The sequence below is a fragment of the Protopterus annectens genome, chromosome 5.part0 (genome assembly GCF_019279795.1).
Source record: "Protopterus annectens isolate FY-2018-M chromosome 5.part0, PAN1.0, whole genome shotgun sequence".
NCBI classification, from domain to species: Eukaryota; Metazoa; Chordata; order Ceratodontiformes; family Protopteridae; genus Protopterus; species Protopterus annectens.
The window spans coordinates 1,265,213,461-1,265,233,832 of NC_056735.1; positions in this window are offsets into that span (position 1 = coordinate 1,265,213,461).

The following is a 20,372-nucleotide window of genomic DNA, read 5'->3' on the forward strand; positions in this document are numbered from 1 at the left end:
CACCTGAAGCTCATAGGAAAACATTTCATGAGCATAGATGCAAGGCAGATGAAAGTGCATGTGAATATATTGCTGAACTACGCACTTAATTTCATGGGTGGGTGAGTGAATGTCAGGTCACCACTTTTAAAGAGCTGGCAGACCTTTTGATGAGTCAACAAGCCATTAGCACTTTGCCTGAGGACATGAGAATCTGATTAGCTGATAGACAATGCAATACTGCAGATGAGTTGAGGAAGAAGGGAGAACTATACATAGCAACCAGGGCATCACTGCACAGGAAAGGGACACCCAGTGCTGCTCATGGCTCTAAGGGAACCCATGGTGGGCAACTCAGACTGCCCCAACAGAGTCCACTAGTACCAGGGGAAACCACTAGTCCAGGTACATCTCCAGCACCAAGGGTTAAATGTTTTAAATGCAACCAGTGGGGCCATGTAGCATATAGATGTCCACAGAGGCAAGGTGGGGAACAATAGGTGGGAAAGCCAGTAGGTAGGAATGACAAAATGAAAACAGTAGGTTGTCTCAAAACAAAAAAGGTACCAAACTACCACAAGAGGTTATATCCTATCTTAGTGAATGGGAAAGATGCCATGGCTAAGAGAGACACAGCCTCTGACCTAAACATTGTGAAGCCTGCAATGGTTGCAGAGGAGAACTACTTACTTGGGAAGTCTACTCCAGTCAGAGCTTTAGGATGGACCCCATTCCAAAGACCCTTTCACCTTGACTGGGAGAGTGGAAAAGAAAGCAAGCAAGTAGGTGTATATGAGGATATCCCTGCAGATGTCCTGATAGGGAATGATTTTGATAATGCCATACCCTGTGTGCATGCAGTTACATGCAGTCAGGCTTGGAGACAAGCATGTGGGTCTGGTAGCCTGGGGGAGACTCAGACAGACCACATACTTGCAGACAGGACTGGTGAGGTGGTTACTTCAGATAGGGCACTACCATGTAGCAGTGAGACTGAAGGTGAGCCACAGCTGCTTGTGGGTACTGATGTTCCCTTGGACAGAGTGACTGCAAGGGCAGAGGTGAGTAGTAGTACACAGGCTGACAGTGAGGCTCCCCTGTCAGAGAATACCAGGCTTCCTGTGGAAGTGGAGCTGGGAAGGGTTACTAAGCGACAGTGGAGACAGGCTCAGCTCTCAGACCCTACATTACAAGGCCTGAGGAAGATAGGTAGTGAGGCACATGATTCTCAAGGGAAGGGGGGATCTGTATACTGGGAAAAAGTGTTACTGTATAGAGTGTGGACCCCTGAGGGAAGCCTAGAGGGTCAGAGAATACAGCAGTTGGTAGTTGCCAGATCCTACTGTCTGGCACTTCTAGCCATAGCCCATGATATTCCCTTTGCAGGTCATATGGGCATAAAACATACAAAGAGATGTATTATGCAGAACCTCTATTGGTCTGGGATTTCCAGAGATGTAACAGGGTACTGCATGACTTGTGAGCAGTGCCAAAAGGTAAGCAAGGCAGGAGACAAGGTGAAAGCTCCTTTGATGCCATTGCCTGTGATTGAGTATAATGTTGACCAAGAGCAATGTTGACAGCTCCTGTCCCCCTTACTCCATGGTAAAGCTCTAACTGCAATTTCTAAATTGTCTGATACCGATTTTTTTCAATTATAATACAGTCAAAATGTGTTTGTTAGAATACTTTAAGTTAACACCTGAAGCTTATAAGAAAAAGTTTCATGAACATAGATGCAAGGCAGAGGAAAGTGTGTGTGAATATATTGTTGAACTAAGCACTTATTTTCATAGGTCAATGAGTGAATGTCAGTTTACCACTTTTGAAGAGCTGGCAGACCTTTTGGTGAGTCAACAAACCCTTAGCACTTTGCCCGAGGACATGTGAATCTGGTTAGCTTGATAGACAATGCAGTACTGCAGATGTGTTGGGGAAGAAGGGAGACCTATACATAGCAACCAGAGCATCACTGCACAGGAAAGGGGCACCCAATGCTGCTCATGGTTCTAAGGGAACCCATGATGGGCAACCCAGACTGCCCCAACCAAGTCTGCCAGTATCAGGGGAAGCCACAAGTCCAGGTACACATCCAGGACCAAGGGTTAAATGTTTTAAATGCAACCAGTGGTGCCATGTAGCATATAGATGTTCACAGAGGCAAGGTGGAGATAAATATGTGGGAACGTAAGTAGGTAAGAATGACAAAATGACAACAGTAGGTTGTCAAGGCAACAAGGGTACCAAACTACCACAAGAGGTTATATCCTATTTTAGTGAATGGAAAAGAGGCCATGGCTAAGAGAGACACAGCCTCTGACCTAACCATTGTGAAGCCTGCAATGGTTACAGAGGAGCACTACTTGCTTGGACAGTCTACTGCAGTTGGAGCTATAGGAGGGACCCCATTGGAAAGACCTTTTCACCTTGACTGGGAGGGTGGAAAAGGAAGCAAGCAAGTAGGTGTGTTTGAGGATATCCCTGCAAATGTCCTGATATGAAATGATTTTGATAATGTCATGCCCTGTGTGCATCCAGTTACATGCAGTCAGGCTTAGAGACAAGCATGTGGGTCAGGTATCCTGGGGAGACCCAAACAGACCACACACTTGCAGACAGGACTGGTGAGGTGGTTACTTCAGAGAGGCTGCTACCCTGTAGCAGTGAGACTGAAAGTGAACCACAGCTGCTTGTGGGTACTGATGCTCCCTTGGACAGAGTGACTGCAAGGGCAGGGGTGAGTAGTAGTATCCCGGCTAACAGTGAGGCTCCAATGTCAGAGAATACCAGACTTTCTGTGGAAGTGGAGCTGGGAAGGGTTACTAAGAAAGAGTTGATAGCTCTCAGACCCTACATAGAAAGGCCTAAGGGAGGTAGCTAGTGAGGCACGTGATTCTCAAGGGAAGGGGGAATCTGTATACTAGGACAAAGGCTTACTGTATAGAGAGTGGTCCCCTGAGGGAAGTCTAGAGGGTGAGAAAATACAGCAGTTGGTAGTGGCCAGATCCTACTGTCTGGCACTTCTAGCCATAGCCCATGATATACCCTTTGCAGGCCATATGGACATAAAACATGCAAAGAGATCTATTATGCAGAACCTCTATTGGTCTGGGATTTCCAGAGATGTAACAGGGTACTGCAGGACTTGTGAGCAGTGCCAAAAGGTAGGCAAGGCAGGAGACAAGTAGAAAGCTCTTTTGATGCCTTTGCCTGTGATTGAGGAGCCATTTCAAAGGGTAGCTATTGATATTGTGGGGCCTCTGAGTGCCCCAAGTTCCACAGGAAAAAGTATATCCTAATGGTAGTAGAAATATGCTACCAGATGCCCTGAGGCAGTGGCTCTGTCCTCCACTGAGGCAGAAAATGTGCCAAATGCTTTGTTAGAGATCTTCAGCAGGGTAGGTTTCCCAAGAGAAATACTGACTGACAGAGGTGAAAATTTCATTTTAGACCTGCTGGCTTGTCTGTGGAAGTACTGTGCAGTGAAGCACTTAAAGACCACCCACTACCATTCCCAGACTAATGGTCTTGTTGAGAGGTTAAACTCTACACTCAAGATGATGCTACAGGCATTTGCACTCCAGTTTGTGAGGGACTGGGGAAAATATTTGCCCCATCTGCTGTTTGCTTAGAGAGACATGCCCCAGGTAACCACAGGTTTTTCACTCTTTGAGTTGCTGTATGGTCACAGGGTGAGGTTACCTCTAGATTTGTTTCGAGATGAGTGGGAGGGTGAGTGTGAATCCCACAAGAAGTCTGCTGTGGCGTATATCCTAAACCTCAGGACAAGGCTCAGAGAACTCATGGGCTTGGCCCAAGAGAACCTGGCAGAAGCCAGTCAGCAGAAAAAGGTGTGGTATGACAGGAATACTTGAGTTAGAGAGTATTCTGTAGGGAAACAGGTAATGGTTCTCATTCCTGTCAGACACAGCAAGCTACAGACACCTTGGGAGGGACCCTACAAGGTGGAAAGGAAGGTCAGTGATGTTAACTACATGGTAGAACTGCTATACAGGAGGCAGGGGCACAAACTGTGCCATGTTAACATGATGAAACCTTACCATGATAGGGAGGCCCTTGTGCTGAGTATTTACAGTGGATGGCAAGGGAAGTCTTAGGGGGATCTGGTGACTGATCTCCTCAGTAAGGCTCGGACTGATACCTCAGTTGAAGGGGTAGCAATGTCCCAGCAGTTATTCCCTAGCCAGGTTCGAGAAATCTGAGCAGTGTTACAGGAGTTTGGGGGCAAGTTCACTAGGAAACCAAGGTGCACCCACCTGGTGCAGCACCATATGGATACAGGACCCCAAAAGCCTATTAAGCAGGCCCCTTATAGGGTGCCTGAGAGAGTCAAACAAACTCTGAGGGAGGAGATACATGTTGGAACTAGGGGTAATTCAGGAGTTCAGCAATCCCTGGGTCTCCCCAGTGATGCTGGTACCAAAGAAGGATGGCAGCACCAACTTCTGTCTGGACTACAGAAAATTAAATAGTCACACAGAGTCAGATGCTTACCCCATGCCTAGGGCAGATGAAGCCCTAGAGCATCTGGGTGGGGCTAACTATCTTATCATTATTGATCTTAGCAAGGGTTACTGGCAAGTGCCCTTGACTCTCAGTGCTAGAGACAGGTCAGACTTTGTGACTCCTTTTGGCTTGTATGAGCTCACAAAGATGCCATTTGGGCTAAAAAATGCCCCAGTGACTTTACAGAGACTAGTAGATCATATCTTAGCAGGAGCAGGAGATTTTGCTCTTGCTTACCTACATGATATTGCCATCTACAGCCATTCCTGGCAAGAGCACCTTCAGCATGTCACAGAGATACTGGGCAGAATACAGAGGACAGGGTTGATCATTAAGCCCAGCAAATGTCAGGTAGGTAAGCCAGAGGTCTGCTACCTGGGACATAGAGTGGGGGGTGGTAAGATCAGGCCAGAACCTACCAAAGTGGAAGTCATTCAGAAATGGCCTACCCCTGTTACCAAAACGCAGGTGAGGGCATTCTTAGAAAAAGCAGGGTACTACAGAAAGTTAGTCCCCAGTTAGTACCATAGCTGCTTCTCTCACAGATCTGTCATGGAAAAACAGGCTAGATAAGGTAGTGTGGACCCCCATCATGTGAGCAGGTATTCCAGAAGCTTAAAGGAGCTTTGGGATGACCCTGTGTTAGCCAGTCAAGATTACAGCAAAGAATTTGTTATGTAGGTGGATGCTTCAAACCATGGGGTGGGGGATGTAGTTAGCCAAGTTTCCTCAAAGGGAGAAGAACACCCAGTGGTATATCTCAGTTGTATGCTCCAACCCAGGGAGGAATGCTATGCAGCTGTAGAAAAGGAATGCCTAGCTATAGTGTAGGCACTGCAGAAACTTCAGCCTTATCTGTATGGAAGGTAATTCACTGTAGTTACAGACCACAATCCTTTAACATGGCTACATCGAGCCAGCCAACAAAATGCCAAGTTACTAAGGTGGAGCCTAGGGTTGCAAGCATATGATATGACAGTGCAGCACTGCAGTGGGGTTAGCAATGCCAATGCAGAGGGGCTCTCAAGACAGGGAATGGGGTAAGATATGCCCAGATAGGCTCAACCCTCTCAAGCAATGTTTCTCAAGGGTCACTTGAAAAACTAGCTTGAGTTTTCATGGGGGGGTGGGGATTGTGACACCACCAGCCCAGCTATCTGGAATTTTGTAAATAATGATATGTCATTTGTGAATATTAATATGATTCATATGCTTGCCTTACAAATGGAGGAGAACTGTATGTTATGTACTGAGTTTCAAGAATGTAACCACAATGTACCCTAATGGAAAAGAACAGAAATATATATAAACTATATACCTTTGCAAATGTATGTTTTAATAGTAAAAGCTGGAACATACAAAGTTAACTTGCAAAACTTAAGTAAAATAAGGTGGAATCAAAATGTTTTACGGTTGTGTTATCTCTCAATTTCAATGCAGCAAGTAGACGCAATGTCTAGAGCTAGAAGTTTTTTATTGTCTTGAAAGTAATTTTAATTACTAGGTTTAGAATGTAAAGTGTTTTATTGCTTCCTAGCAGCTGCACATCTGTGAGATATGTACTTATCACACAGAGATGATAAAATTCTGTTGCATCTGTTAGCCTGGGAACTGAAGGCAGGTGACAAACAGTGATGTCATCTGAGATGGCCCAGCAGTAAGGTTTGATAGTAATTTAAGAGCACTCAGAGAAAGACTGGGCATTTTGTATCTTGTCTTGGACCTAGAAACATCCATTCATCATCATCTGCATTTGCCTTGCTAATAGTGAGTAACTTGGGTACAGTGATATCTCTTAGATATAGACAGGAATATAGTAAAGATTAGTTTAGATGTTTTCTGTATTTATTTGAGACTGTCCTGCAATGTTGTTTTAAAATATTTCCAGTGATTCTGAACTCTGCAGTTACTCTGCTGTTTCAGAATTTTCTTGCTATTTTATTATTTATTATTAAATATATTTAAACCTATCTTTGTGTCTGATATTTGTGAGACATATTTAAGCTCTTAGAGTACTTTCATATGTATTTGGTGACACTGTACAGGCCACTCCTAAATATCCTTAGTCTTGGTCACACTTACCATTTGGATAATAGTAACATTACACCATAGGATTGATCACCCTTTGTAAGGGCCTTTAAGTAGCTGATAAGTAAGGGTCCGTGGCAATGATAACTACCTTTTAGCCTGGGCAGACGGGGGCATAGCTAATAAACCTGTGCTAGCCTTCCCCAGGTGTGTGTGTTTGTATATAAATCAAATCTCAAAGTGTGTGCATGTGTGATTGTGTGTGTGTGTGTGTGTGTGTGTGTGTGTGTGTGTGTGTGTGTGTGTGTGTGTGTGTGTGTGTGTGTGTGTGTGTGAGTGTGTGTGTGTGTGTGTGTGTGTGTGTGTGTGTGTGTGTGTGTGTGTGTGTGTGTGTGTGTGTGTGTGTGTGTGTGTGTGTGTGTGTGTGTGTGTGTGTGTGTGTGTGTGTGTGTGTGTGTGTGTGTCGGCTACTTGGGCAGTGACAGGAAACATTGGTTGGACAGAGAGGGTGCTGGAGGTCTTGGCTTGACCCCTCAGCTGAGATCTTAACCCTAGAGCTGTGCCAGTGGGGAGTCTTACTGGGGATCTGGAGAAAGAAAGAGAAACCAGACAGAGACTGACTGTGATCTCTGTGTGCTCTTAAGGGAAATTGTGCTTTACTGTGTGTGTACTTGTCATCCTCCCATTGTGTACGTCCCCTCACTGTTGCCAGTGGTGAGGTATGAGGGTTCTTGACTACTGGTCCAGTGCAGAGGTGTCACAGCATCAGTGAGTGCAATGCCACCTACAGCATACCTGATCAGGCATATGCAACAACTGGAATGCACACAGAAGTTTCTCACCAAGAGAATCCAATGAATTAACAAATTGTCCTTTACAGATCACCTTAAAGCATTATCACTGTACTCAGTCTCTTACAGATTACTGAGAGACAGTCTGTTCCTGGCATATAAGGCATCTTCATATCCTGCCCTTTTGCACATATGCAAAATGAATTGCACCAGAAACACTGAATCCAAACTTTGCTTGGGACATAAATAGAACATGTTTGCCAGATAGAATAGTGTCTCAAAGGATCCCCATGCTTTGGAATAGATTCCTCAGTCACGTGAAGCAGAGTCCAACCCTAACCCTATTTGAATATATCCTTGATCATTTGATGGGAAATTGAAAATTCACCCCCAGTCTAACCTCCATGTCTCTGATAGACAGAGGCTAACAGTAAATATTCCCTAACTAACATACCAACCCACTATACCTTTAGTATGCTACTAAATAAGATACCCCTCCAAACTGATGCCCATGTTCCATGGTGGCACAATTGGATTGGGTTGCATGGCTAAGCTTATAAAGACCCTGGTGGTCATTAGCCTAGTATATAACAATGGGTATAAATGGTCTTCTTTATATTTAGTCATATGTAGTACTTACATTAGTTTAGTAATATAGATTAATGTACGCAGATGCAGAATTATATTTTTTCTCTTAAGTTTTACAAATGTTCATCAATCTCTTGGAAACTGTATAGCCTAAACTTATAATATCAGAAGACTTTTGTCACCTGGACATTGCTGGTTTTCACATAACATCAATGCATTCCCATCAGGTGCTTTTTTATTGAGATATGCATACAATTATAGAAAAGTATGATTATTTGTATAATTCAACTTAAATAAAGATAATTCTTAAGCTATACAATTTACAGTATAAATATCAATGACTATCAACTTTTTTTCAGAATTATCTAGTTGGCATGCAAGAGTTTGTAATTAATTTTGTTGTGGAAGTATCGATATACATATTGCAAAATGTCATATCTACATAATTACTAGCAATACCTCCAACACAGTGTACCTCAACTGGAAACTGACAATGCATTTTTTAACTCTCACCATCACATTTCAAAACATTTTCCTGTATTGCACATAATACTTCACATCTGCAAAAGTAACCACAGTAGATCAGAACTCAGATGTGCCCAGATTTTCCTTAACAGCAATGTGAACTTCATTGAATTCTAATGCCACCCTACTATTTAGTGTTTTAACTTAACCTCCAACCATCTCAAATTCTTTGCTCAAAAATTCCAAAGGCAAAAATAATGGGAGGTACAAATCTATTATTCCAATTCAATAGTTAAGACAACAGCAGCTTTTGCATTAACATGCATTTTCCAAAATGTATGACCAGTAGAAAGGCAAAACTAGAAATGAATCATATGAAACAAAACAAAGCCAAAGCGGTTGTACTTTGCCAAAAGTGCTTAATGTTTTTGTTTTTACTTGTCTTATTAAAGGTTTTTGCAGCAAAGTACAACCTCTTCGGCTTTGTTTTGTTTCATATTTTCCAAAAACTAAGAAGTATGAAACAGTAATGCTTAGTATTATTGACTGACTATAAATACTCAGTGGTTTACTAAAACAAAACAAAAAACAAAAAAAAAATGAGGCAAAATTAGAGGAATTGTGTAACAAGAGGGGGCGCAAATGTCACTTAATTGGGCTTTGGCTTGTGGAGTATAGATGTGGCTGCCTGCACTGAAGTCTGTACTTCCCAACTTGTGGCCAGAAAAATGTAACTGATCATAAATCAGTCTCAGGTCTTTCCTAATCAGGGATCAAGATCAAATAAAACTGTGTTATTGTTAAGGTTAAGCAATTTGCTTCTTCATTCTCACTTGTTCTGTTCAGTCAATGTTGCAGTCATTTTCCATTCATTTTTTTCACTTTATTTGTCCTTTAGTAGAAGAACGGTTGTCATGTGCTACAGGCAGGCCGATGGATTTGTATTAACCTGCATTGTCAGAGTACATTGTCCTGTTATCACTTTCTCCTGTTATAACTGCCATATCTTATGGTCCCCTGTTTGTCCAAATAAGAGGTACTATAGTGTTTTTTTTTTTTTTTTTTAGAAAAAGTTGCCTTACATCTACTTCTTAATGTGAAATACTGTGGTTGTGACAGAACCTCCCTGTGAGAATGATCTTTATTTAATTCTTTGCTAGTTCTTGTTCTGGTGTAACTTTCATCCTGTTTTGAGTGATTTTGTGTAATGTATTTTCCCTTAAGAGCTCATCCAGCCTCTCCTTCCAGGAAACAGAGAAGGACATCACAATGACCAGCCACACCAATTGCCCAAAGTGATGATACTGATGATAAGCAGGTGGTCCAAGAGAAACAGCAGTTTGAAGTGGTGCCTCATCACCCAGATGTGTCAGGAAGGGAAGGGAAGTCCATCCAACTCAGGAGTGCAAAGTCAGATGACTGCTGCAGGTAGAACATCACTTAGTTACTGCATCAGGCACTCAGCAATTGTTCTTACTTACTGTATGAAGCAATTCAGTGCATGTCATGCACATTACAATAGGCCAACTGCAACATTTCTGTCACTACAGCAGCAGTGGAATTCGGAGGCTTCATACCCATTAGAACACCAGTGACCACAAGAGGAGGACTGTACAGTTCTATAAGTTAACTTACCATAACAGCTGATGTTCAAATGATTACTGCTGAATTAGCCTTAGCTATATGGGGTTATATCCTGCCAAGGATATAACAGCCGGCCAGCTTCTAAAGTTTTAGGGTACCTTCAATATGTCCACACTGTCAGGCACCTTGAGCTGACTAAAAGACAAGTTTGAACAATGAGCCCTTCAGAGCTTTCCTTCCAAATAACAGAAGGAGGCTGTGCCCTAAAAAGACAATTCTAGGAACAACAAAAAATAAATAACTATACCCTGGCATAAACAACTTACTAACGCAAGAGGGATGGAGGGAGAGAGGGAGCAGCTACTGCAGCAGTGATCATTCAAACATCTACTGTTATGGTAAATGTACTTATACAACTGTCCTATGCTAATCATATTGATCACTGCTGCAGTGGCTTTAGCTATATTGGTAGATTACCATAGCTAACTACATATGGGAGGTGGAAGAAGAAGAAGAGTCCTGTTGCCCTGGGATAATGGTCCTTGCAAAGTCTGATCTAGACTTAGAAAAGAAATCAGGCTTATAGTAGTGTATAAATGTATGGTTAGCGGACCAAGTAGCAGCTTCTAGAATACTTGTAGAATCTACCCTTTCCAAAAAACATAAATGAAGCCAAGCACCTGGTACAGTGGGCCTTGATCCTGGCTGGAATAGCTTTGTTATAGTGAATGTAATGAGTATAACAAGAGGTAATAGTCTTAGGCAACCATTTGGAAATAGTCTGTTTTGACACAAGTTGCCCCTTCATCTTACCTTTACAAAAAATGAACAATTCATGCCAAGATCTGAAAGATTTAGTTTGGTCATGATAGTACCTGAGTTTTGTGGGCATCTAAAGAATGGAGTAAACTTTATCCCTCATTTTAGGTTCAGGAAAGAAAGCGGGGAAATGGATAGTTTTTCTTTAAATAAACTCGGATACCATAGGTTCATAGGTTGGTACGAAGCTATCAGCCCTAGGGCCTATACAAGCCTAGTCATAACAATTCCCTGGCTATTTCTTCCCACACTATTTACTTCCCTGGATCCCTGTCTAGCAGGGTGACTGATGTGATCCCTGGGGTGAATTTCCTATCTCCCATCCAATCATCAAGGTTCCTTTTGAAGATGGCCAAAGAGGCGCTCTGCTTGACATGTACTGGCAGTCTATTCCAGAGTCTGGGGAGCCATTGGGTCGGGAACCTATCCCTCCAGTGTGTTTTATTTATTGTGATGACAAGGTTTAGATCCCTGGAATGTCTAGCTCTGAGGGATTGGGATTTCTTTAAGTGTAGCATGTCCAACAGCTCTGGGTTTGACATGGCCTTGTATGTTAAGCAGAGATCGCCTCTGAGTAGATGATATCTGACAGAGTATAGCTGGAGTTTTTTAAGGTGGTCAGTGTAGCGCATCTGCTTTAGGCCTGTGATTCTTTTAGTGAGGTATTTCTGCGGCCTTTCCAGTTGTTGCAGATGTCTTGAGAGGTACATACCAAATGGGGCATTGTGTTCTATAATGGGTCTAATGATGGATGAGTACACTGGGACAATGACTTCCTTTTTTCTGGATGAAAAGCGCTTAGTGATGAGGTGTGCCACATAGAAGGATTTCTTGACTGTTGTGGTGATGTGGTTATCGAAGGTGAGACCACTGTCCACCTGTGTCCCTAAGTCTCCTAGCACACTTTCAGTGTTTAGTGTACTGCCACCTATGTGGTAATTCACAGGTACATGTTTTTTCCCAAAGGGGTAACTATACATTTCTTGGCATTGAGCTTGAACCCATGGCTCTGGCACCAAGCATCTGTTTTGTAAGGCCCTTTTGCAGTGTATCCACATCATCTGGGGATTCAGTAATGGCTCCCAGTTTGCAGTCATCTGTGAACTTTGTTAGCCAGAGTCCCTTAGTGTTGGCCTATATTTCAGAGAAGTAGATGCCAAACAAGAGTGGTCCCAGGACTGAACCCTGAGCTACTCCACTTGTCACTTGTCTGGAGCTGGATTTGGAGTCGGCTACTTTTACAGTGTGGATTCTGTCAGTAAGCCAATTGGCAACCCATCGAGTGACATAGGGATTAATGCCCAGCTTAGTAAGTTTATCTATGATTTCACACTGGGGGATGGTGTCAAAGGCCTTAGCAAGGTCCAGATAGGCTGTGTGGACTGCCTTACCCTTGTCCACAGCTCTGGAGACTGATTTGAAGAAGTAAATCAAGTTCCAGAGACAAGATCAGCCCTTCACGAACCCAAACTAGGTGGGGTCCAGTGTTTGAAGCTTGCCAGTGTCTTTCTTTATAAGTTCCATGACAATATGTTCCATGGCCTTGCAGATCAGGCTTGTCAGACTGATGGGGCGGTAGTTCACGAGATCGAAGGTGGATCACACCTTGTGGAGTGGGATAACTGTAGCTGAGCACCACTCAGTGGACACGAAGCCTGAGGTGAGGTTATGATCAAACATGACACTTAGGTGAGGTGCCAGTTCATTTTGTAGTTCAAGTAGTACACAGCCCAGGATGTCATCTGGTCCTATGGATGCTGTATTCTTAGCTTTGGAGAGTGTGTTTTTTACCTGTGTGGCCATTATTACTGGAATTTGGCAATCTTCCAGTATTGAGATTGGCATTTTAGGAGGTGAGAGGGGGGTGAAGTTGGTACTGAATCGATCTGCCAGGATATTGGCAATATCCTTGGGATCAGTATATTTAATGCCATTCTGTTGTAGCTAAGAGCAGATCTGAGCATTGCCATTTAGATTCTTGACATAGTTATAGAATGCCTTGTGGTTGTCTTTGGAATCTTTGGCAATTGTATTTTCGTAACTAGCTTTGGAGAATTTTATGAGGGATCTCAACTTTTTACTGAGGCTGGTGAGGGAATTTTTTGCATCCTGGGATTTTCCTCTTTTCTGCAAAAGTTTCTTCCTTTTGTTGTAAAGTTTGTTTATGGCAGGGGACCACCAGGTTGGCTTCCTTTTTTTGGAAGAGAGCATCTTGGTTCTATTTGGGATGGCAGGATTCATGCATGAGTGGATGTGCTCATACAGTGCCTAGTGTAGGCTTCAGCAGTCAAACTTTCAGTTCCCATCTGCATGGGTGTCATGAAGTTTGTCACTTCTGACTTGAGTAGCATGAAGTTTAGGCATAAAAGGATTAGTTCTCAAAGAAACTCTGTCCTTGTGAAAAGTAAAATAGGGTTGACTCATCATAAGAGTTTGCAACTCACTCAAATATTGTAAAACCAAAGTACAACTAGCCCTGAATGGATTCTGGTTATGCTGTTGGCACCAACTAGAAAATACTTTCCTTTTGCTAATATATATGACTTTCTAGTAACAGGTTTTCTTGTCTCCATTAGTAACTACTACACATCCTTAGTAAACAGGTGCCTAAAAGGAATTAAGACCCTATAATCCAGTCAATTAATTAAAGTTGATTGATGTTGTGGTAATTACCCCTGGCCATTTTTGCTTGATGCGGTGGTAATTACCCCTGGCCATTTCCAAAATAAGGGAGAGATACAGTCACCTGAGTCATAAGAGAGTCACCACAATGATCTTGGGGGATTCCTTCTGAATTCTCAGAACTACTCTGGATATAAGTAGAAAAGTATACAGGAACATTCTTGTCCAGGAAAAAGAAAAGCCAGGCAGCAGTATTCCAGGCATCAGTCTTCCAGACCTTCTTGCACGAAGTCCTGGATCAGTATCACGGTAGCTAATTATTTAGAAAGAAGGCAAAGAGGTTTGCTTGAGGAATCCCCACAGATGGCTCAAATCTTTGAAGAATCCCTGCCACAATACTTTACTGTGATGGACTGTATGATGACTGTAGAATGAGAATGTGCTATGAAGCTATATCCCCAGTTAACATGGCTGTTCTGCAAAGGGGGTAACACCTAGCCTCCCCCCCGGCTTTTTGATGTCCCGTTGACTAAAGATGAGTCAGAGATTTAAGTGTCTTGATTAGGACAAGCATTTCTTTGATATTTATGTGATTGTGTCTGTCCTTTGCGTCCCACACACTCAGCAATTTTATCCCACTAAAAAAGGCTTCCCAAGCAAAGCAGAGTCATCTGCGGTGAATGATTGATTTGTAAAAGGGAGAGATAAGGGAGTCCATGATTTAAGACTATCTGTTGTCTGCACCAAATGATTTCTGTTTTAAAAGTCCAGTACTGGGATTTGAAAAGATAAAGAGTGTTGGTGCTGGAACCAAAGAGACTTCAGATACTATGGTATCTTTCTCATGTGGAGTTTTTCTGTATATTGAGAGTCATAGAAGCCATGAGACTCCCAGTCCTGAAGTGTTCTCTCACAGTGATCAAAGTCTGAGTGGAAAACATTAAAAGTAGATCTAGATATATATCTTTTTTTCCGGTGCAAGAAAAGCTCTTTGAACTAAGGTGTCTAATTGACATCCCAGGATCACAAGCCTGTGTGAAGGAGTCAAGAAAGATCTTTGAATATTCTCATGGAATTCCAGCTTGTGTACTCCATCTCTCACCCAAGAGAAAGATTCCTGAAACTTTGAAAAAGAGTCTTCAAAAACAAGCAAGTCGTATATAGAATGAAAAATATTGATAGCCTGTAGCTTGCAATGAGCTATAATTGAAGCTAGAAACTGTGTGAACACTCTTCATACAGTGGATAGTCCAAAGGGTAAGGCAGAGAACTGATAATGTGATTTAAACACACATGAAACACCTGAAGTTTGCATGAATAGGGATATAGGGATGTGGTGACAAACATTTTTAAATTAAGTGTTACCAGGAAACTTGAAACAGGAAGGAGATGTAACAGGTTGTGATATGACATAATTTTGAAATTGGACACTATCTCAAACAGGTTTAGGAAAGAAAGATCCAGAGCTGGTGTCCAAGAATTTTCTGTCTTTGGTACTAAGGGCATTCTTGAATAAAAATAATTTTCACCTAGGAAGGAAGAACTGGTTCTATCAATCCTAGGGACAGCACACAGTGAAGATCTGTTGGAAATAAAAAAGTCTGATCTGGAGGATGAGGACTGACCCACCCTCCTCCAGAAAGGAGGAATTTCCTTCCACTGCCATCTGTACTTTGATGAATGATCTTCAGAAGCAATTTAGCTCAGACTATCTATTGCAAAGGAGAAAAATGGAGATTCAGATTTGCTGGAAGAAAAAAGAGGCCAGTGTGGGAGGGGATTATAAGGTCTCTTGAATAGCCATTCAGACTTATTGGACTGTCCTTGGTTTGGGGACAGTCAAGCCTTTTTTTTGGATTCCTGCTTACTATTCCTTCTTCTTAAATGTCTGTGTTCATGCTTGTTATTAAAGCTGTTTATTCTGCTTTTTGCCAAAATTGGATAAAGAGTTAGAGAATCCCTTAGCAAATTTGGGAAAAGAGGGCTGACAAATCTTAAGAGATTCTGTGGAACAGCTTACTCATTTCATCTCACTTGTTGATCACCACTGCAGGAAAGGGACCAAAAACTAAATCTCTATCCAAGGGGGAATTTCAAATTTCATTTTAACATTATCTGGGAAGTTCTGAGAATGTAGTCATGCAAACCTCCTCAAAATAGTAACAGTGACCATAGCCCTGGAAGAAGTATCAACAGAATCATACACATGTTCCAAACAATGAGTAGTGACCTGTGCAATAGAAAAAAAATCTAAATTATTTAAAGTAGATTTTTTTCCCTCAAAAGTAGAAACTCTCATATTTTCATAGTCAGAACAAACCTTAACATTATAAGCCTGACAGTTTAAAATTCTGAAAATCAAAGTTGCAGAAGTATAGACTCCCCATGCATATCAATAGTTTTCAAATCCTTATCAGAAGGAGTAGGAGTGGAATTAACTAAGTGCTTAGCAGCAGTGGGATCAGCTAAAGCTATAACTGCTGGGTCAGGTTTAGGAATATCTTATAAAAACTTAAAAAGACTGAATACATCCTATCTGCCTACTTAGTGGAAGTTGAAGCTTGCTAACAATAAGGAAAATTGCAGGCAGTAACACACATCCTCTAAGGCAAATAGAACAAGAGGAATGAGTGTAGGTTCTGTAAACTCCTTCTGTAACAACTCAGTATTTTCTGAGGGACTCAGAAACCTCATTGTTTTCCAACTGAAAACGCTGGCACATTCTAGCAGCAGTCCTAGGGAAAGAAACTCAAACAGGGAGAATCTAAAATTGAGTACTCCTCTGGATCTGAAGAAGAAATCTAAGGAGAAAAAACTTTATCGCTCCCTTCATCCTCCTGTTCAGAATCAAAATCTTGAATCTCTTCAGGAAATGAAGTATCTTTCTTTTATCAGAAACTACTTTATAAGAAAGATCAATAGCCTGAATTAAATCCTGAGCCAGATGCAGTAAACTACTCCTGTCTAATGAAATTTAAGGAGGAGTAGACACGTGCTTAGTTTTCTGGGTTTTTTTTTTACAAGAAAAATGGGACTAACTGTGTTAGCAGTTTCTCCACTGATGGGCACAACATTCTGACACAACAGGGAACCCTTTACTTTTCACTCTGCCAGGGCCAACAAGAGTGACTTTCCCTTGCCTAATGAGGGGAACATAGCTGCAGAGGGTGTCACTAATCCCCAGTCAATAGTGGCTTTAGGTGCTACACCAGAGGGACCATGGGTAAAAGATGAGTGGTCTGTGATACAACAAATGGTCACAGCAGAATCACTCACCTGTGGCTGAGGCAAATTGCTAGCCTGTTGTGGTGGCCAAGGGTGTTTGTTAACTTTTTCTTTTTTATAGTGGAAAATTTTCCATGTTCAAACTGAAAATTTACCAAGGAAGACAAGCAACAAATGCTGGTAAAACCAAGTCACTTTTTTCACAGAAAAACAGAGTGAATACCATTTTAATGCCGTTTGTCAGCCACAGCAATTGAAATAAACGCAATTTTTTCAGAGAAATTTCAGTTATTTTACACAACTTTTAAACTGATGGGAAAAAAAGACACTCCTATTTGAAAACATGATACAGTCTCTTGACTGTCTATTTAAACACAAAGCTTCTGGCTTTAAAATAACTGTCTTGAACAGGAAAGTGATAATATCCAAACAATATTTAGAAAACGGAACTTTTCACCAGAGGGAGAGGGAACTCATCTGCCCAGCAATGGAAGAGCACAAGCCAACCATCAAGCCTCGAAAGCCTCAGAGAAGTATAATCTTCAGCAGCAGTAAAGCTCTGGAATGCTTGGCACCCTAACCTGTATTTTAGTCAGCTCAGCTCAAGTTGCCTGACAGTTTGGGTGCATGGAAGGTACCCTGAAGCTTTGGAATCTGGCGGGCTCTTACACACTTGGCAAGATATAACTCCATATAGCTAAGGCTACTGCAACAATATGTTGAACATCTGAATGTATAGATTTACATATCATGTCTCTGCTATCCCTCCTTTGCAGCATGCTTAACATTTTGCTGAGTAGTTGGCTTTCTAGTTTCAAATATACACTTGTAACACTTTCTCCTTGCATATGCCCTATGCTACTTTTCCAGTTGCTTAGTATAGCACTTCATGGAATCTTACAAATATAAATGATACTACACAAATAAACATGATGCATGCCTTTTATATGTTATCTTATTACCTCTTACCATTATGTGTGCTTCCCTGATTGCTATATATTACTTCCTCTCTGTTTATTTCATTAGATTGTCAGCTATATACATTTCAGTCCAATTTTATGTTATTTCGTTCTGCCTCCTTCCTGCATGCTGCTGGCCACAGATCATTTTGTTTTGCATGTTTCCATAGAAACAGGCAAGCAGAAGTGTAGCTAGAAATTTCCATTTAAACTCTTATGCTAATATTGCTGCCTTTCAACCTATATTGCACTCTTTAAGTGCTTTTTAAACACACACAGTATGTGTATACATATTTTTTAAGTTTAACTCCTGTAAGGATAGTGGCTATTTTGCAAGGATTATACCTGATACCTATCTCCAAAAAAGAAAGACAGAACTATGGTTACAGGGATTAGTTTAAAAAGTTGAAAGATTACCTGGCTTTTAAGGATCATCTTTCAGGCACTTTTTTTCACCTGTTAATTCAACAATGAGGTTTACTGGTTCACAAATCTGGTCTATCCAGTATATCTCCAATAGTAGAATGTGGTCTCCTGTAGCACATATGATGCAGTCTGCTCACATATTTTTTTTTTGTTTTTTTTTTAATTGGGTGACATGATGCTTGTTCTACCCATAGACATCTGCAGTTTTCTGCATGCACCACTGTTTTGGAGATATTACCAGCATTAATCAATAAATGAACATGGTTACTGTCTTCTGACTAACTGTATGCAGCTTTCTTTGCCCTGTGCCCTTTGTTAATGAGAGAGCATACAGTAACACTGCCCATGAAAATATTTCTAGCTGCATCTCTTTTTGTTCATTTGGCTGCAATTAGTTTCTTCCTCCTACACAGAGAACTGTGCTGCATCTGTGATGGTGGATAATGGATTGATGGAACTGAATTCATCCTCATGTCTTGGTGAGTATCTTCATGAGGTGGACCCTGCTTTTACAAATTCTCACCAAGATGACACTGATATATAGACTGTATTTTGTATAGCATATATCATGGACAGAAGTAGGTTAAAAAATAAAAAAGACAGTTAGTACACAAGTCCCAGAATAAAAAAAGTGCCCAGTCCTGGTAGGTGCACTGGTACCAGGGCTGGAAAAAAAATGACAGGGTAGAATCCTCAAGACATGGAAACATTCCTACAATGGGGTTGGGCCAGGCTCAGGGGAGAATGCCCCCCATTGTAGAAGGAAGTAGTAGCCCACAAAAAAAACACAAAAACTGACAAGCCAAAAACAGCCAGAAAGATGACAGAGTGGACTATTGAGGATAAGAAAGAAATTATATATTGTTAGTATTATGTAAGGATCCCAGAATTCCTGGGTAGAAGATATTCAAAATGGGTACTTATGTATTATTGCAACCACATTTTCGCATTTCTGGAAAAAGATTACTTCAGGTAAAAGGAGGGCATGCAACACTGTAAAGTATTATTGGCAGTCCTTATTGTGGCCAAAAAGTGTGTATTGCCTTCAGGAAAATCAGTAATTTAAAACATCTTCTTCCTGAGTTGCGTTGCTGTAATTGTCATGACTGGTATCGTACGCACTGATTTCTGCACATTGTAAAAAGAGTGTAAAAGCAAGTTTAAGAAAGTGTCCCTTTTTTTTGCATGGGTCAGATTTAACAAATGGGATTTATTATTAAAGAAACGCAGAGCACAAGGGAGGATGACAGACTTCACAAAAAGTAACTCTTCCAACTCATCAGGTAGTGTTGTCAGTAAATAATGGCATGTATTTATTTTCAGACAGCTTCCTCAAAGATAGCACCCCAAGGAGAGTGTGTGTGGCTCTCACTTTGCCACTGCGTGCTTCCTTGCCTGTTTTCTATTAATGTTGGTATGCTGAATTAGGTTCACGCCATCTGATTTGTGGTCAGCCTTGCTTGAAGTACACAGTAAAGTTAAAAGGAGAAAAAAACACTGGGAAGAACGCTGGCAGCTTTAAAAGTTTGTTGCAATGACAGCAGGTAATGGCAGCACTGCTACACTGCATATGATGACTTTGTGTAACTGGCGATACAAATTACCTGTGTATTTGTATAACTTACTGTGCTCCTGATAGTTACGCAGTGTAATGTAACAGTAGGAAACACTTTGAGGATTTTTTCTGAGTCTTAAATCCCTCTGTTTCACTTGTAGTAAGCAAATTCGTGACTATACAAATGTGGTTGCAATAATACGTAAGTACCTCAAAAAGATTACGAGAAAAATTTGAGGAAAGAAAAAATACTTGCACAAGAAAAAAACGTCAAAAGCTTCAAATGCACATTTATATTCATTAATACAACAGATTCATGAAAAACATTCTATAGACCAAGAAACCCTAGGTCATTTGAAAAAAGAAGTAGCTGAGGAAGTGTGAAAATATGAACAAGAAAACCTATAGATTTTTGAAAGGTATAAAAAAAGAAACATGGACATGGGAAAGAAAGACAGAGCTGTTATGGTGTAATATTTATGCAAAGGAGAAAGCCAAATTAATCATTAAAAAACAACTCCAAAGATATTTGAAGAGAAATGCAGGCAAAGGTACCCAGATATGGAAAACTTCACAATACAAAAAATAAGATCACAAAGAGGGAATGTAGAACAGAAGATTAGTAAAGTAGAAGTTAAACAAATAGGGAATACCTGCAACGTGAAGGACTGAGTGTAGATAGTGTAACACAGGTTATGTCACAGCATGATAGAACAATGAGTCCCCAAAGTAAGAAGAAACAGGTGGAGTGAGAGACAGCTGAAGAGGAAATATTGACATGGGAAAGAAAAATATATTTAATAT